At 31.9% G+C, this 18,132-nt stretch overlaps 1 protein-coding gene across 2 annotated transcripts in view; it reads right to left on the bottom strand.

Moving 5' to 3' along the window:
- LOC118199800 (metabotropic glutamate receptor 6-like) overlaps nucleotides 1-18,132 on the bottom strand; it is a 391,939-nt gene that overhangs the window by 303,755 nt on the left and 70,052 nt on the right. The window lies entirely within an intron of this gene.

Here is an 18,132-nt window from a genome sequence, read left to right as displayed (position 1 = left end):
ATATGAAAATCGCAGGCTTTAGTAAATCGCATTTGGTTTAGTTCATATACAGTTGATCCAGTGGTCCTTTTAGTAGTAAATATGACTCCCGCGAAACGAAACACACAATTCAAATACAAAGCCATTCATTTTGCGAAAAAAAATAGAAATCCTGGGGCTGCCAGGATGTTTGGTGTTGGTGAAAGATGGAGCGGGTAATGATTATTTATTTATAAATCAAAATAAAAATGATGGTGAAGATGAAACAAAGTTCAATTATATACCTAAAGCTATAATGGAAGATAAACACGAGAGACTCTTCATGTTATCCGACGATGAAAATGTTTAAATTCATAAAGCTATTATTTTTATATCCGGCGTATAAGGCGCACCCGTAAATTTCGGTCCTTTTTTTTTGTTTTGAAATACGCCGTAATACGCTTATACGCTTTATACGCCGTAATATACGGCATATATATGTTTGGTGCGACCGATTGCAACCAAACACCAAAACTTGAGAACACAGTTACATGTTATAGCAGTCTCATATATCCCATTTCAATGTTCTGAGGCTACTTGTTCTTGAGTTATACGACATATATACAAAGAAACCTAGACCTCATAAATTAATTTCTTCTGAATTCAGTTTTAAATCCATTTTACAATCCGTTTTGGAGAAAAGAGTCCTTTTTTCTGGATGTACGTACAGATGTCATTCAAAATCATTATTCAAATGGATTCGAGAGTGGTCAAAATGGACATTTTCTTTGAAATATGAAACCCAATTTTTTTCGCGATTGCAATACTCCTTTACTTCGTACAAGGAAGAAATTATGAATAAAGCTTTAAAAAATTAAATTATATGTGGGGCTTTATTTGATCTAGAATTGGTGATTAGCCAATAATCCCAACAGACATAACACGAGTTATCACTAAATCTGAAATAACTGGAAGTCGTGAGGAAATCAAATAACCTTTTTTTTATTTTCTTAAAAGAATTTAAAATATAAACGCAATCTCTTGTGCTAACTATATCAGCACCAGCTCGTAGTGATGCAACAAGAGAACGATCAAATTTCAAATTCAAGTTAAACGTGGAGCAGTAATCAAAAGCTACACAATTACCTGTTATTATCAAATGCTCAATAAATTTCCTGTGCGTCAAAACCAAAATTTCAGCAGCGACATAACATGAAGCTGAATATTTACAACCATCAGAGCTGGCAGGAATTAACACCTGCACGCACCTGCGTGAGAGTGATGCTAGAAATGCATTCTGTCTTAAACTCCAAAAACATCAGTTTACTCTTTATCTCATTTGCGTTCCGATGAGGAAACGCGGAAAGGAGAAGTTACAGTAAAGGCTGATTTATAAATAAATGGTTAATGTACATAACCTTACAAGTGTATAAAAAGCTTTATACAAATTATAAAATTTAAACAGTTTCAATTTGATCTTCGTACTCTAAGTCCGATTTAAATTTTGAAATAATTTTAACTGAAATAATCACGAGAGGCCTACTAGTGTAATAATAAACTACCATGAATTCAAGGAATTGAATTTAAATTTATATATATGAAACGAACTGCTTAAAAATGTCTGGACAGATGCTAAGCCAAAACGTGCTGGAATACTGGTATATCATAAAATTACGCCTTTTGGAGCGCTGTATCTTTATTTTATAAAGAAATTGCTTACTTGTTTAAGATGAGCTGTACACGTTTTAAACTGATATGCCTGTACACAAGGCATATAACAAATATTTCTCACAAATGCAGGAGCAACACATTTTCTTTTACCAAGCTACCAAATCCATGAGCTATAAGCACTAAATAAGTCCAAGAGATTTATGATGAGATGTTTAATGAAAGTGATACTTAAAGAGTACTTTTTAAGTATGATATACTTAAAGAGTTCTTGTTCATTCGTCAACAATTCTCAAGGTAGGTTTTCTGCAACTTCTGAAATTTCGAGCATGTTGTTTGCATTGATTTAAATGATTAAAAATATTGCTAATTTATAATTGTAAAGGAAGTAACTGTGGATGTTTTAGTTTCAAGTCTACCTGAAGTTGAAGGATAATTTAACTTCCCTTTTAATGTCAGTAATTTGAAATCTCATATGCACCGCTCAAGAGGATATCACCTTCCAGCATATTCGTATAATTTTTAATGATAATACAGAAATTATACCGAAAATGCAATGTTCTGTAAAATGCTTTGATTGTCAAAAACAATAAATAATTTGTCATTAACACAGATGTATTATGTATTTCTCAGATGTTATGTATTTCTCAAAAACACAATGATCTCCTTTATTTGGAATTAATATCAAATGTAAGTTATATTTTAATGAAATTAAACTCTGAATTGTGTTTGCTATTGCCGAAAATATTTATTCAATTTAAAAGTAGGAAGCTTACATAAAGTAATAAAATACTCGCTTTTTATATCGGGCCTAAAGGAAGTATAATTGAATAATAAAAATTTTTCCTACGTTTTTGCAACGTAAGAGTTTTTCTTTTATGTTATCATAATAAACATTATTAATTTAAACACTTAAAAATGATTCTGAAACTTGAGATATAATTCTGAATTATAATTCTGAAACTTGAGATGAAAAAATATTTATATTTCTTTTCTTTTATGAAGCTTTCCAAAGAATAAACTACAAATAACATTTTCACTATTATTTAAGCAAACTTCAATAATTGCTGAGAAACGTTGTTAAATTATTACTTCATGAATAACCCTTGTTCCAAATTCTTTTTTTAGATAATGTTATTATAACAATTGTTTCTATTGTGTATTCTCTCTGCCAACATTATTTTCTAAGTTTTAATTTTGAAAATATGAAACTTATTGTTTTACATTACACGTTGAATCATTGTGAGATAAATCCCAATAATTATTGGGTTGGCAAGAAAGTAAATTCGGTTTGCACAAGCAGATAGAGTTACGTTAATTTTCGTATTCTTCTGTCAATGTCACAGTTCGTTTTACTTTTGAGATTTGGCAGCTGACAATTTTAGACTGCTATAGAAACAAATTTCGTGTATTTTTGTTTATAGTGCATTTTTTTACAACTGCAGTTTTAATATGCAGTTCAAAAATAAGCATTTTTGACGACATATTTTACTTTTTTATTTTCATAAATGCGAGTGTACGACTGAGGCTCCCAAAGAGATCAGTAAAGTTTATGATGTTGATTTCTTAACAGAACACAAGTGTCGGAATCGGTCTAAAGTATTAATCGATCTAAATATTTCATTCCGCAGATTATTTACCTTAAGATGATTAACGCTTCGGCCGACTTTCTGAAGTTGATAATGACAAAATTAAAGCCATAATTGAATAGAAGCGTCATATAACTGTGAGCGAGATTTCAAAATGGTTAAATGTATCAGACACAAGAATTCAAAATCACGTACGGTTCCTTAAAAATTCCATACCTGTGTCCCGCATGAATTGAAAAAAATTCACTTGCAACAACGAATCAATATTTAAGACTCATTTAAAACATAATTCAATCGACCATTTCTTGAAAAGAATTATCGCTGTTGATAAAAAATGGATCATTTAGAATATCACTTGTAGAATCATTAGATTATTTTGAAGCAGAAGATGTGGAAAATAATTCATGCCCTGGCCGGTACTGCAAACTGGACCTCTCGAAGTACGCACCGAGTATGCTAACGTTAGCGAACGAAAGCGTGGTGGAAAGAGGGAAAAATACCATATGACCTTATACCTATAAAAATACCTTAGTCACTCCTCCTTTTAAGGAGTATCAGAATCCCCTAGACCGACAATGTTGAACTGGCCATTTTCGATGTACCTTTCTCTAAAATCTGCTGTAGACACAAGTTGATTTTTTTTTTTTTTTTTTGTAATTAAAGTATACCTATCTGATTATACTGAAATGAGCTTTTGAATCATTTTTAATTTTATAGTAAATTACAGAATATTTTGTTAGGCATATTAACAAAATAGTAAAATTTAGCACTTTTCTCACACACACAAAAAAATTAATTTTTTTAAAGTTTATTACAAAAAGCTCATATTAGTAAATATTAGGGAACCTTATAAAAAGTTTAGATACCTGTGAGCAGTAGTTCCTGAGAAAAGGTACATCGAGTATAAAAAAATCACCTTTGGAGAAAAACGCGTTTTTATGTAAAAATCCTCATTGATCAAAGCAGTAGATGACAAATCAAAACTAGATTTTTTTACAGTTCTAATTTTCATAGAGATTAAAAAATGGTATTTTTAGAAAGATAGAAGTGTAGAGAATTTGAAAATGCAAAAATCCGAAATCACAATTTTTTGAAGATTTTGAGATTCCAACACCACTTAAAAGGCGACTGGTGATTAGGGGACGCTTTTGCCAAATCGTTGTGATGACGAATTACTGTCCTCCACTTTTTAGTCCGGCCGCCATTTGTAGAGTACTTATATGAAGCAGGAGATGTGAAAACTGTGCAATGTCCTCGGCGGGACTCGAAACTGGATTCTCAAATATCCGCCGAGTGTGCTACCGCTATACCACGAAGGCATGCTAGAAGAAAGAAAATATCTTATACAATTATCGAAAACGTTCATGGTCCAAGCATCATGAATCAAACCAAATCATATCCAATAAATTGCATCACAAAATGATCATGCTGTCAAATGGGTTCGAATACAAAGGTATTGTGTATTTTGAGTTACTTCCAAGCGACCAAACGATTAACTCATATTTACAGCCAACAACTTACGAAACTGGAGAAAGCAATCAAAGAGAAAGGCCAGAATTAATAAATCGCAAAGGAGTCGTTTTCCACCATCACAATGCGAGGCCTCGCACATCATTAGCAACACGTGCGATATTATTGGAGTTCGGCTGGGAAGTAATGTCCCATCCCCTATATAGACCCGGCCTTGCCCAGTCGGATTATCATTTATTCTGAAGTGTACAAAACTTCATAGACAGCAAAAATTTTAGTAATAACGATAACCTCAAAGTGCACTTGGTTGAGCTATTTGCTGATAAAGACCAGAAGTTCTAAGAGCGACGAATCATAAAGTTACCAGAGGCAAAAAGGACATAGATCAGAATGAAAGATTGATTAAAGTTAATGTTTTGTATAGCAAAACTGAGTTTTATTTCACACTCAAAAACTTAAATTACTTTCTTACCATGTTGATAAATTTTTAAATAGATGTGTCTCTGTCAAGCGTAGAGATGTGTATGAGACAAAAAAATTTTATAAATCTGAATAGAATTTATTTCGCCGCATATAATAATTAATGAATAAATTATAAAAAAACTTTGCTCGCGAATTCTGAAAAGCCTGTAAGCAAAATGCATTAACAAACGAAGACAGAGATATACTGCAGAGTAAGCATTTGTTATTTAATAATATTTTTAAGATTATTCATTTCACAATCGGATTCGAAAAATCCCCATAAAATTTTTTTTACTTTGTTTTATGAACTTTCGAAAATGAGGCCACTCCTCTTCTGAAATGAAAAAGCATAACATTTAAGTTCACTAAGAAATTTGCTTGATTAGGAGAAACTGTGAGGAGACCGAAGTTGACCTTCATAGAACGGTTTTAAAGTGCCCGTTGTTCAGCTGAGGGTTATGTGTTCTAGTCTCAATAAAAACAGTGATCATTACAAACATGCACCACCAATTACAAATTTACATTTAGTGTATATTTTGGTTTTTAAAACGTAAAACAATCATTCTCATTTTTAACTAATTTTTTTTTAATTAAAATGTCTTCCATGTAGAATAAAAACATAATTTATTTTTAAAATGCTGCGTAAGTATTTATTAAAAATTTGTAATGTCTGTAATTATACTACCCCTTTAAATTGTTAAATATTTGCTTTTTCTTTCCCATCTATTCAAGGAATAAAAATTAAGAATCATTTCGTAAAATTCATTGTACTAATTGTATGCTATCGCTAATTGCATAACAGTAGTGCAATGAATTTTACGAAATGTAATTTTCATAGTCATAATGATATATAAAATTTTAAATACATACAATTGAAAACGCACAATGATTGAAAAGAATATTTTGGGGAAAAACAATCATTTCAAATATATACAATTTCGTAAGCTCTAGTCCAAAACAACATCATTATACTAATGGAAGTAATTTGAATAACTCTTTTTCCAAAGGTTTTATTTGAATAAATATTACAGTACAAATAGTTATATTGTGTATTTTTCCTGAAAATATTATTTCGTCAGTTTTTACTTTGAAAACATGAAGCTTAGTGGTTGTTATTCACAAAACAATTTTACAGAATAATCTCTCATAGATCACAAACTTCGAAAGAGAAGAATATTAAACTGACTGCGTAATAAAGTCATGTGTTTGCCGGCTCCAGACTGCTTGTGTATTTCTTCACTCTTATTTGCTGATTATGAAAAATAAAGACTTAAGAGATAAAAGACTGAACAGCGAAGACTTATACAAAAACAGTTTAAAGAAGACATTTCCCACCAGGAACTTAGGAAGCTAAACTCACTGCATGCTGTTCTAATTTCACATTCCTGCAGACATTATTATTTCTTCTTGCTTACAAATTACGAAGGCTAATAATAATCAACAAGAAGTAGAATATCTTGATCTTCATGTAACTAATTCTAGAAGAACTAAACTTTTAACAAAAGAAAAATCTATTTTTTCTACAATTAGATTTACTAACTGGAACTTATCTCTAGCAAAGTTATTGGTAACACACTATTCAACTACATTAATAGATTTCAAAGAATACGAACAGAAGTTTACGACTGAAAACAAAAGATTATTTCACCTACACAAGTACTAAAAGAAAATAACATTCCTGAAAATTTGTTTAATTATTATCTTAATAAAGCTGGCATTATTTACCTCATGTAATCTTTAAACTAACGAGTAATGATAAGCTTACCTTAAACACTAGGGAGGATACCAAAGGATGACTGACAGATTTAAAGATTTGTATATTTTGTAATTAAAAGCGTATAGAATTGTTTCTGTAAATATTCTAAATACACTTATTTTCATTGTTAAAAAATCCTTAGGATTGACTTTCAGTCTGAATTAATTTTAAAAATGAATTTTACTTTGCTTTCCTAATTATACAATCCATATCTTACAATTAAAAAACAATTCTCAGAATTTCTTAATTTTTGCAGCGTTTTCTTTTATTTTCCGCATCGCCACGCTGGGAGAAAATTCGGGCCAATGGCAAGCCCTTTCAGTCTCAGTTCCATCCAAGCTGTAGCAGTTTTAGATTAACAGAAGGAGGAAGAGTCCATGAACTCTCATATACTTTATTCATGGCAACCTTAAACGTATCTTGCTTATTTCTCAACTGGCGCCATTTTGAATTTTCTTTAATTAGGGTAAAATGTAAATAGATATTAAAATTAATTTTCGCCTTATTTGTAAAATCGTTACCTGTGTTCATGAGCAATTAAATTAGTATATTTCTTTATTTTGATTTGATCTTAATTTCAATTTTTCTCATTTTTATTTTTATTCCATTTTTCTTACTTTAAAATTTAAGTATTGTTTTGTATAACTGCTACGAATATTTTTGATTTTTATTGCAACCAATAGTTTCTCCGCGCATCTGGGGAATTATTTCGCATATCTGAATCAATAAGATATAATTCGGGTACGTTAAAATTGAATAGAAATGTAAAATTAGAGGGGGATCGTTTCAGATATGCGAGATGAAGAATCGTTCTTTGCATAATTGGTTGATGGTTATGTGAACAGATTCCAATTCCGTTTGACAAGTCGGGATATTTCCATGGAATCAGGAATTATTCTTTTGTTTTATTCTTCTCTTTTACATTTTAATCGACATTGCAATATACTTATTTTTAATTTCAATTAGTTATTACCACACTAGGGCACATTAGCTTTCTAAATTGCCAATTTTTACCGCAATAGTGCACATTTGCATTCTAAATTCCATTTCGAATTTTCTAGCAGACAATTTTCTATATATTCTCTATAACTTTACTAAATCAAATGTTTGCAGCAATAGAACAGGATTTTAATTTTACTCCTTTTGACTAAACTTTGAAGTTCACTGATTTTAAAGTTGTTCTTCTTCTTGTGCTATATACAGGGTGATTATAATTAAAGTTTAAGTTTCAAAACGCTATAAAAAAAGAACCACTCATGAAAATGACGTCAAATTTGAAAGGAATGTTATTGAAGAAGGCGGAAAGCGTATGGCAGAAGAAAAAATTTAGTTTCAAAAGTTAGCAACAGATGGCGCTGCAAGCGGAAAAAGACGTAAATTAAAATGTTAGTTAAATTTCAGTCTTATAAAGCCGCCAGGTACCAGGCTGTTCCTCATTTCGCGTCTCAGACGTTCGCCATAAGTGTTTCATTGCAGGACCGCGCTCTGCTGGTAAAACTGTATTACAAGAATGACGATTGTGCAAGAGTAGCTCTGCAAAAATTCAGGATACTGAAGGATATAAAAGAAGGCGTTGGTCCAATGAGTGTCGTATGTCTAAAGAAAATGATGCAAAAGTTCGAAACGACAGGTTCGTTTGAAGTGCAATCTGGTAGAGGGAGAAAACGAGTGCATTCGACGGTAGTTGAAGAAGTGGCCACAGCATTACAAGAGGGGTCGGCCGGTGGTGTGCAACCGTGCAGTGCACGAGGAATTGCCCGAACACTGGACAGGCCTACGAGCACGGTGCTGAAAATTGTACGAAACATCCTGCAATGCTATCCGTACAAAATTGGCCATGTGCAAGAGTTGCTTCCGTCTGACTTGACAGCTAGGGAGACGTTTGCGTTAGAATTCCTGGCTCGCATGGAAGTGGATAATGAATGGCCGTGGAAACATTTGTGGACAGATGAAGCCCATTTCCATCTGACAGGATACGTGAATACCCAGAATTGTCGAATATGGGCAACAGAAAATCCACTGGCAACGCACCCCGTACCACTTCATCCTAAAAAGGTCACGGTATGGTGTGGCTTTACGGCATCATTCATCCTACAACCATATTTTTTCGAGCAGACGGGTGCTTCCGGTCCTGTTACCGCAACCGTCACTGGTCAGAGGTATGCGTCTCATTTGCGCAACCACGTGATTCCAGCTCTGCAACAGCGTGGATGTGTGGATGAAATCATTTTTAAGCAAGATGCGCTCCTCCGCACATTGCACATCCCGTGAAGCAGCTGCAGAGGCGCCATTTTGGAAATGCTCGAATTATCAGCCGTCATTTCCCTACAGACTAGCCATCCCGATCGCTTGATCTTACTCCGTGTGATTTCTGGCTGTGGGGATATCTGAAGGATGTTGTGTTCCATGCTCCAATTGCAAATTTAGCGAAATTAAAGGCACGCATTTCGCAACGCATTCTGAACATCACCCCGGAGACACTGCGATTCGTTGTGGAACATGCTGTTTGTCGCTTTCAACTTGTTGCACACAACGGTGGACACCATAATGAACATGTTTTGCGCCAGTTCCGAACTTCTTTGATGAATGGTTCTTATGCGGTATGTCGCCGCAAAACTCTTGAAACCGATTTGTCCCTTTCGATGTGATATGTACAGCCATGCAAATAAAATTATTCAACAATTCTAATTTGTCAATGCGTTTTAATGTGTAACTTCCACCTTAGCCGTTGTTTTACGAATCATTTCTCGTCGTGATTCTGCCGCTTACAGCGCCATATGTTGCTAACTTTTGAAACTAAATTTTTTCTTCTGCCATACGCTTTCCGCTTTCTTCAATAACATTCCTTTCAAATTTCACATCATTTTCATTAGTGGTTCTTTTTTTATAGCGTTTTGAAACTTAAACTTTAATTATAATCACCCTGTATATGTAAGAGGCCCACCAGCGGCCGAGCGGTAAAGTCGCTGAACACTGGTAGTTCGGTCCGAGGTTCGAATGCCGCGAACGGGCTGGCTGCATGGGTGTTTTCGTGGTTTTCCCATGTGTAACGTGTATACGAGCAAGTTTCCCTTAGAAAGTCCTCCACAAAGGCATCCCTCCCCTTAGGCAGATAGTTCTAGTGTACTTGGCCATAATTAAATACACCAAAATATATATGTAAGAAAAAATATGTAAATCAAAATTATAATTTAAACTAACAGTAAAACTTTAGTTCTCCCTTTCTGTTCTAAAAATCGTAATATCTTCTCGGTATTGCGTCATTTCTAGATCATTCTATGGTCTGCATAGCTCCGATGACGTAATAATTGAGAGCCAAAACTTTTCTCTTCGCGTGCTTCTATATTGCATAACTACGCATCTCAGCTTCGCTCTCTGCCCTGCTAGGATGTAATTTCGTTGCCTTGCTTGCTATCACTATAATATCAAAAATGTAAATGTTCTTGAATAGGCACGATTAGAGTGACAAGTGAGTTGCGGCCACAAAAGTCAGCCTGAAAATAAAATGGAATTAAATCTGCCTCGAATGCCTATTTTTTAGATATTACCACGTCAACATATTAGTAAGCTACGCAATCAGAATTCTTTAATATGGATCTAAGTACGCATCAACAGTGCTCCGTCCTTTCCTTGCTTTTATTATTTCATATAATAATTAATATATATATATATAACTTTTTATATATAATATATATAAAAAAGTATATGTATTATTTTGTTCATATTATTTTAATCTTTTGAAACATTTAATATTAAATTACTCGAGAAGGTATAGTGTATTTTTAAATCCTCAGTTTTATTAATTGTTTTGGTTTATTAATTAGAAATTTTAACTTTTATTCTGATCTGGCTGTCAGACATCAGACTTTGCATCGACTTACTTATTTTTTTTCTAACTGAACATTTAGTTTAAAATTCTTTTTTTACTAACTTAACATGGAGTTTAAAATTCTTCTTTTACAATTTGCAATTCAACTTTTACACGCAATTTCTTACGGTATCATTATTAGTAATTTAAAAGGTTCTTTCCATGAAATATGAGTACATTTTTTTGCTTTTAATTTACGTGGCTCACATAAAAAGTTACAGTATAAAATTGATGAATATAATAAATACAGAAAATTAGATTACTTTGATAAATTGTTAAAAAGAAGCGTGACGACAAAAGCGAGAAAAATAATAGGAAACGCATATTGTTAAAACTAAATTAAAATTTTACAGTTTGGGACTTATAATGCTTTCATTTCCTAAATTAATTAGCTAAAGTGTAGCTTTAAAAACGTTCTAAGTGAAAGATAAACAGAATTTCGAAATCGTTTCACTAATTAACATTTAAATAAAAAAACTGAAGGCCTAATTAGTTTTCAGAAAAATAGCGTTTGCTGATATTACGTAACTTCGCATAATTTTTCCTTCTTTACTTATAATATAACAACATTGGAACTTTGCCTTTTACAGATTTACGTATTAGGATTTTGCAACTAGATGAGTCATTTTAATAGTAAACTCTAATTTACTAATAGGGCTGCCCAGTTGATGAATTTATACAAATGTCAAAATAGCAGATTCATATTACCTAACCTTTTGCAGATTAAATATTAAGAACCATTTGTCATAATAGATGTCTCAAAATGTAGAACATAATCTTATGTTTATGAAAGTAATGCATAGATAAATTAAGAAAAAGACATGGTGTCGTATACTTGAAATGACTTTCTGTAACACATACGCTTTTTATAATCGGACTCTAAAATTTAATATAAGAATAATTTACCATTATTTCTTTAGCTTCCATTGTAAAAGAAGAACAATACTTGTTTGACGTTATCGCAATGTATAAATATTACATCTGTACTTTGATTCTAAACTAATAAGTGGACTGTATAGCAAAAGAACTAACTAATTTATTTACAGTAATTAACTATTCAGATCTAATACATGCTCTGGCATGTTGCTTAGCCGAATCCAGATGGCCAAGTGAGAGTTTCTCTCCCTATCCAATAGGTGGCGCTGTATTCTAACTTAACAACATCATTTAATTATATTTCTTGTAAACGTCTGTAGTAAATTTTGCTCATGCAGAGCAGGCTCAGTTCTATGCTAGAATATCCCAAAATTTATATGCGAAACATCCCAAAATTGCATAATCAGTTTTGTATATTGCTTCCAATTATGTGAATAATTTCTGTGAAATTACGTGTGAAACTGAAGTATCCTTTTATAATGTAAGATGAAATTCTTGAAAAGGTGAAGCTTTTTCGGAAAAATAAGGATACAGGAGCAAGAATGTTTAACACTCATTTAAACGGCTATCTAAGTTGGCAAGATATTGCCAGTTGGTGATGGTTTAGGCGACTAATTTTTGTCACCAAATTTGGCGTAAAATATTCCAAAAGTAACGAAACTTGACGATATTTTGCTCCGATCCCTATATAAGTGTAATTGATACTGTAATTGAACCCTAATATATAACTGTAATTGTATCCGGCCTTATATGTTACTTTAACCATATATGCCTTCTAGTAATTTTCAGAAATAGAAGATACTACGGATTTCTCGGTGGCCAGAGGAAAACTATATAACTCCAGACAGGGCATCTGCTCATAGTTTTTAGTTCAGAGTTAGATCTACGTGCTAGCTTCGCTACGTGCTAGCTTTTGTTTAACATTCTTAGAAGTGTCAGATGGTAACTACGGATTGCGCTTTGTCGTACTAAGAAGAGTTATACATGTGCATTTGTGGAAAATTCTAGAACTGCAAAGTCGGTTCTGTTTGCATTCAGTCCTTTACAAACCCGTACGCAAGCAACAATAAGAATCCGTTTCATGCTGAGGTTAAACTAATTTTATGTTTTCAGTTATATCGCAGTACGAAATTAATTTTTCCTGATAGTGAAGATAAAATTAATTCAAAAATCTAGAACTGGCAATGTTTTATTTTCTTTTTTTCTCTTTTTCAACTACAGTGAGATTTCTCATGGTGATCATCTCTAAGCATGACCAACATTTCTAGGAACATAAATGAACATTGTCACTCATAATACCAATATTTTGCTCTTAAAAGAACCCAAGTCAGGTAATATAATCAAACTACTCGAAGTTGTGTTAGTTGGGTAGCTTTAGGTAACTAAGGCAATATACCCACTCAACTAAGGTAATATGTTGCCCTTTTCATGACCACTACAAATACTTTAATTTTAGTGTCAGTTTAAAATATTCACATCTAGGGTACTACATGAAATATGAAAACCATTTCCTACAAAAACTGCTGTTTTATGAACAGCAGTTAACATTCTTGAAACTCAACTTTTAATCTTTATTTCTTAGCAATATTGTTTATTTTATATACTGGTAGCTGGCACACTATATTTTTAATTCCTCATTACATTCTGGAATGTTTATACTAATTTTCCCATTTTTTTCTGAGCTGACAAATATGATACTGCCTTTATTGATAAAAGATGAAGATTTCAACAATATTTATATATCGATGAGACGGGTCTTAGATATTGCTCAACATCCATTTATCACTGACATTCTAAGTTTCAGAAATGTATGGTTGTAAAATACATAAATCAAAGATTGATGTGATGCTGTATGTCAGGTCTTTAGGCGGTACACAAACATGTTTTGATGATAAGCATTTCATTACAAACGGAATGTTTAAAAATATCAATAAATACAACGTGAAGAGAAAATGGAGAATCTAAAATGACTGGAATTTTTTTAACTGTGAATTTTGTTAAAGAAGTTTAAATTTGAAATAATTTAGAAATTTAAATAAAATGTTTAATTTATTTGCAAAGTCGAAGCTGATCTTAAACTTAACTGATCTTAACTTTCCAATCCTTAAAATTAATATTATTTAATGAAAAACGTTTAAATATTTTATTTGCATTTCTCAAAAAACATAAAAGTATCAGACAAATTATTGGAAGATTGTCCTTGAAAAGATATTCCTTTAAAATGTGACTTATTTTGGAAAAGGATTTAATATTTAAAATCATGTGTCATATCAAACATGAATAATTTGCATTGGCTATTTGAGAGAAGCATATCAGCGCAGGGTAACTACAGGAAATATTGTCCAAAATTAACCATTTACATATGAGTCTAGATGTAGTAATTCATTGAAGATTTTCTTATTTCTGAAACTTGTTGAATTATTAATTATTAACAAACCTGCTTTATTGATTTTAGAAAGACCTTTGGCGGGCCACTTCTCAAAATTGTGAATTCCTATGTTATTTTGCCAAGTACTTAACGTCCAAATATTATACAGCAATAACATTACACTGGCCTACACTATAACGTGAAACCTCATAGGTCTACAATGGCCACTAGCCCTTATTGCGAGTAATGTCATTCTAGTACGGCCAGTGGTGACTTTCAGTTTTATTTAATTTTAATAATTTATTTAAATTTCCCCATACCAAGTATATTATGGATTAACCAACAATAACCGTAACTTACCAAATGCCAGTGTGAAAATCATCAAAAAGTAACGATGGCCACGACGGACGACCTTCGGGTTAATTTTATTTTCGAAACTTACCCAAATTGTTTAAACGCCCCGCAGCGGTGATATGCGAATTGTCCTCCACTGAACGGAAAATGAATGAATTGAATGATTTTTGGAAAAGAAATTTTGTATTTGATATTCTTCTACTTGCGACATTTATTTGCAGGCACATTACAATATTGCAAAGATTATAACTGCCAATATAATATTTCTAGCTGAAAGGAGGAAAATAAGGCGCCGAGGTGTATGTTCCTTGCAAGTTAGAAACTTTTAAAAATATTTACTAAAAGTAGGTGTTGTGTTTAATAGGATATTAATGAAGAAACAATATTTTTATACTTTATATTTTAGTATACTGCAGTAATTAAGCAGATGGTTAGCAGGTTCGTTTTCTTATCCACGAAGGCCGACCAGCGACTTAAACGGATAAGGCTAAGCATATATAATTCAGTTTCTTCCTAAGAAAACCATACCTGAAACAACCAACATTTCTGAGAAAATAAATAAACTTCTTGCGATTAATTTCTTTTTAAAACTTTCGATTGGGTTTTAGGGTTTCGAAGGAACGTTCTCCTCAAAAATTAGAAAAAAAAAATAAATAAAACATTATGCAGACAATTTAGTTATCTTCTAAAATGAAAAGTGCTTCTCAGTTCATTAATCTAATATTTACGATTTCTGAATAATAATAATAATAAAACCTAATTAAAAACATTCAGTTTCAGAAGCTTCGACCGTCCATTTCGCCATCTATTTTCTGAACAAAAAAAGTTATAAGTGAAGGAATATTTAAATGATATTTTTTAAATATTCCTGTTTGAATAAGATTAAAGAATAAGTATTCATAGAAAGAGACCAGTAATATATAGGTCGCAAGCAAATTTTATCGTTACCATTACGTAAAATGTAGAATTTGGAATTTTGCAAACGATGAACACTGCTGTCCTTTAAATTTGCTAAACTTAAATACAAAAACACAGCGAAACTAAAATTTATGTGAAAAGTGGAGCAGACTGGAATACGCAAATTCTTAGCATGTAATGACACGCTTACCCTACAGGCAAGAGAAATGACATCTAGAAGCAGTATATAAAGATATATCGCAATGGCGATTTTTCGTTCAGAAATCCTATTTACTTTTTTTTTTTTTTTTTTTTTGTATTGGAGATACTATTATACCTCAGGTAAAATGAAAAAGCTCCCACTAATACGTTTCTATAATTGGATTGCAGAACAATCGAAGATAACTTGTGCTGCATAGTATCCTGCAGCGCTAATGATCATCGGGTTGGTCTAAATCCAATGGTTATTGTGAGATTTTTCAGTTCCTAGTGTCCCAAACGATGGTCACATAAACAGGCGTGTATGATTTATTGGTTACTTAACCAATGCGCAAATTACAAATATTCCTAACAACGGTATGTACAGCATTATTACATATCCTGCGTTAGTAAATTCCTTGTGCTGCACAGCCCCACGTTCCCGCATGTGTGAAGCTACAATGAGAGCAATGTCATGAATTGCCAGCAATGCGATGATTGTTTCGACTTCCCTTGGCATTGTCAATTTTCGCAGCCTGACATAATTTTTCTGACAAATTCCGCTTTTGCCTCTAGCATCATGATGACCGTAAGTGATCATTTGAGTAATAGCAGTCAACACAGGGAATTTGTTATTTTTATATCCGAACATTTGAACATGAAACAGTTATAGTATGATGGAAACAAACTAAAATTTCTGCTTTCAAATTTAACATAATAAGATCTTTCTTTAAATAATATCAAAATATCTAAAGAATTTCTTATTCCGTATTATTCGTTCGTATTCGTTTCTCATTTAGTAGTTTGATGTCGTTTGATATTTGTTTATTTAAGATATTAGACTGAAAAAAATTTAGTGTACAGTAAAGGCCCTTATTTTCGTGATTATCGCAAGCCCGTCTTAATCACGAAAATTTAAACCTCGCGAAATTCTTTTTTTTTCCGCCTCAAATAATAATAAAAAATCAGAAATTTTTCGCTTACCCAAAATTTAATGATTTCTTGCACAGTTATAAGCTTTTTCTTGACAACTTTCTTTCTTATAACTATTTTTTTAATAATATACAACTATATTTCTCGAATATAAAACAATAAAATTATTAGAAGGCAGCTCATTCACTTAGAATACTATTTATGCCAGCTTCTTTGAAGCCATTCAAAATTATCTCATGTTTGGCTTCAATACCGTTAATTACGTGCATAAGCCAAGAAGCTTGAATCGCATTTAGTCGTGATATTCGCACAGATTCTTTTTCCTCTAGAAATTGAAGCTCTTTAGAGTACCACTCAATAAACTCACTCTTGAGCAAACGCTTGAACTCGCTATTTAGACGGGAACGGGGAGAGAACGAACTTTTCGAACAAAAGGAAGTTTCTTAAAATGCTTTATGCAAAAGAAGTGCTTTCGGAATTTTTCAACTTTCTCAACTTTATTTAGGTACTTTTGAAATTTTTCAACTTTCGATTCTGTTCGTATAAAATTCGCGAAATTTTCAACTCGCGAAATCAACGATATATTCATTTTCGCGAAAATTACGGCCCGCGAAAATAAGGGACTTTACAATATTCAAATTCGTGAAAAATGATTTAGAATGAAAAAGGAAACGCTAATAAAATGAATCTCAAGAAAGAAAAGCAGAACAATGTCCAGAGGTAGCATTAATTGATTTTTCAATATTACGCAAATTTCGAAACCATCACCAAGCACGTAATGTATCTCTCAAATTTTTTTAATAAAATTTTCTGTTTATTTTCAAAATGAGCTCAAAAAACACTTACTTTTCTTGGTGCTACTTTGGTAGACGGTTCCACGGATTTTTGGCGATTTACGTTGGCGCAATTGTCGGCGCGATTTTTACAATCGTCAGCCATCTTGAAAAACGCTGTTTTTACGCATAGTAGTGTATTCGAAACTTAAAAAAAATAAATATCTTTAAAAGTAATGGATTAATTTTTTGTTGAAAATGTCGTTTTTTAAGATGGCAGGCAAGTGTAAATAAATACATTTACTATGAGTATAAAATACTAAAGTAAGGCTATTATTACTTTCATATAGCAAAAAAGAGAATAAAAACACCGCTATAAAAACATTGTGCCAACGTTTAATTAGATTAAAATATTACTGAAATTGAATATCGAATTAAAAACCATCCTACTAACATTTAAAAGAATTAGAATATTATTAAATTCAAATACTTTAAAATACGTTATATAAAATATAATTAACATTAAAACATATGTTATAATAATTATCTCAGCAATTTTTGAAAATAGTGTATTAATTTTTTAACAAAAATTGAAGTATACAATTATAATAAAGTAAAAGAAATATTAATTAAATTATAATAAAATAAAAGAAAAATATGTACTTACATATTTTTAGTAATTTAACCTCTTGTTTATTGATAAGTACCACACAAAAATCGAAATCATAATTGAATCGGCTCTTTTAACCATATTCATCTGTTATCCACATATCTCGCATTTCATTGAAGAAGCAATTAGCTAGGTTTCCTTCAAAAATTTAAAATAAATTTCCTCTGACGCTATTAACAATTTATAAATAAATCTTTGATTAGTAAAGACAGGTTGGCCAAAATATGGTCTCAAAGGGCAATTTTTTTATTCCAGTACCTATAATTCTTGGTAATTACCAATAACAACATTC

Source organism: Stegodyphus dumicola, chromosome 3 (genome assembly GCF_044657685.1).
Source record: "Stegodyphus dumicola isolate Sdum_Otavi_A_Nest chromosome 3, ASM4465768v1".
NCBI lineage: Eukaryota > Metazoa > Arthropoda > Arachnida > Araneae > Eresidae > Stegodyphus > Stegodyphus dumicola.
This window is presented reverse-complemented; position numbering and strand designations above follow the sequence as displayed.